At 42.0% G+C, this 2,500-nt stretch overlaps 1 protein-coding gene across 3 annotated transcripts in view; it reads right to left on the bottom strand.

Annotated features, from left to right (window-relative positions):
* LOC118378578 (ERC protein 2-like) overlaps window positions 1-2,500 on the bottom strand; it is a 613,000-nt gene that overhangs the window by 577,468 nt on the left and 33,032 nt on the right. The window lies entirely within an intron of this gene.

Genomic DNA, 2,500 nt, shown 5'->3' with positions numbered 1-2,500 from the left:
GGTGACCTTTTTAATGCTAATATTTCTCACAACCGGTCTCCCTCTGACATCTCCAGAGAGGAGGGACAGAGAATACAGAGAGGGGAGAAGTAACAAGAGGAGAGAAAAGGCAAAAGAGAGGAGGGAGGAAAAGGATGAGAGAAGGAGAGGGCAGAGGAACTTTGGCAGACAATAGATAATAGTGGCTTCTGTCGTGACGATAAGATATTACTAGAAACTAAAAAGTTAAGTCAGAAGGTCGAGGAAAGAGAAGTACAAGTTTAGAGAGGAATCAATAAAGGGTGCAACAGCTGTTTGGCCTCCTCAATTAGAGTGTATTGATCCTACCATGTGCGTTTGTTAAAGAGGATTGTACTGACTGCAGAACAACAAAACCTCAATATCACCCATATTCCTGTCTACTGATATCTCTCAGGTCTGCTAAAGAACAGCTATGTAATCTGTCATCATAGGGAACAGGTAGCCTGGCAGGTTAGAGCGTTGGACCAGTACCCGAAAGGTTGCTGAATCGAATCCCGAGTTGACAAGGTGAAAATCTGTCGCTCTGCCCCTGAGCAAAGCAGTTAACCCACTGTTCCCCGGGCGCCAGGACGTGGGTGTGGATTAAGGCAGCACCTCTCTGATTCAGAGGCGTTGGGCTGAATGCGAAGACACATTTCAGTTGAATGCAATCAGTTGTACAACTGACTAGGTATCCCTTTTTCCCTACACACAGCTGTGTTCTGAATACAAACAGTGATGATGTTTGGATCATGCCTAGTGGTATCCATCCACCCTAAAGACTTTACAAAGAACCACAATAATACAAAGAAAGATCTCACCCTCAATCCCCCTGACCCCTCACCCCCACCCCTCTCAGGTTATGTAAGGACATGTCATCAGGATAATGTGCAGGCTACGGTGTACAGTATGTGCTATCGATGGCATCAGAGTAGTTATTATCAATGTACAGTAAGTGAAGATATTCTCCATATGCTCCATCCAACCACAAAGGAAGTTGTCTGTATTCAGTCACTACAAATGAAAATACAAAAAGGTTCACCCCCCCTGTGGACTCAATGTTTCTCTGTTCTTCGTCTGATTGAGATGAGTAAAAACAGTGTGTGTGTGTGTGTGTGTGTGTGTGTGTGTGTGTGTGTGTGTGTGTGTGTGTGTGTGTGTGTGTGTGTGTGTGTGTGTGTGTGTGTGTGTGTGTGTGTGTGTGTGCGTGTGCGTGTGTGTGTGCGTGTGTGTGTGTGAGAGTGTGTGTGTCTGACTGTCTGTCTGGTTTACAGCTGTGTGAGGGAGAAGAAGCTAAGCCTCATAAAACACACCTCTGTGAGAAGGACAGAGTGAAAGGGAGAGAAGACAGACCAGAGAGCAGTCTATAGAACCTCTCCTCCCATTCATTCTAACTTCACAGAAGAACTGACTTTTATAGCTGCTAGAATGCCAGCCGGTGGACATGTTCCCATGGTAACAGTGAGAGTGCCGTGTCTACCACACAGTCTTTATGTACACTACCGTTCAAAAGTTTGGGGTCACTTAGAAATGTCCTTGATTTTGAATGAAAAGCACAACAAACAAAAAAATGTCATTTAAAATAACATTAAATTGATCAGAAATACAGTGTAGACATTGGTAATGTTGTAAATGACTATTGTAGCTGGAAACAGCTGATTTGTTATGGAATATCTACATAGGCGTACAGAGGCCCATTATCAGCAACCATCACTCCTGTGTTGCAATAGCAGGTTGTTAGCTAATCCAAGTAATTTTAAAAGACTAATTTGTCATTAGAAAACCCTTTTGCAATTATGTTAGCACAGCTGAAAACTATTGTTCTGATTAAAGAAGCAATAAAACAGGCCAGTTAGACTAGTTGAGTATCTGGAGCATCAGCATTTATGGATTCGATTACAGGCTAAAAATGGCCAGAAAGAAATAACTTTCTTCTGAAACTCGTCAGTCTATTCATGTTCTGAGAAATGAAGGCTATTCCATGCGAGAAATTGCCAAGAAACTGAAGATCTCGTACAAGGCTGTGTACTACTCCCTTCACATAACAGAGCAAACTGTCTCTAACCAGAATAGAAAGAGGAGTGGGAGGCCCAGGTGCACAAATGAGCAAGAGGACATTAGAGTGTCTAGTTTGAGAAACAGACGCCTCACAAGTCCTCAACTGGCAGCTTCATTAAATAGTACCCGCAAAACACCAGTCTCAACGTGCTTCTTTAATCAGAACAGTTTCAGCTGTGCTAACATAATTGCAAAAGGATTTTCTAATGATCAATTAGCCTTTTAAAATTATGAACTTGGATTAGCTAACACAACGTGCCATTGGAACACAGGAGTGATGGTTGCTGATAATGGGCCTCTGTACACCTATCTAGATATTTAATTAAAAAGAAAAATCTGCCATTTCCAGCTACAATAGTCATTTATAACATTAACAATGTCTACACTGTATTTCTGATCAATTTGATATTCTTTTATGGGGATTTGTTTAGGCTTTTCTTTC

Source organism: Oncorhynchus keta, chromosome 27 (assembly GCF_023373465.1).
Source record: "Oncorhynchus keta strain PuntledgeMale-10-30-2019 chromosome 27, Oket_V2, whole genome shotgun sequence".
Taxonomy (NCBI): domain Eukaryota; kingdom Metazoa; phylum Chordata; class Actinopteri; order Salmoniformes; family Salmonidae; genus Oncorhynchus; species Oncorhynchus keta.
The sequence above is the reverse complement of the archived record's forward strand: the minus strand, read 5'-3'. Positions and strand labels throughout refer to the sequence as shown.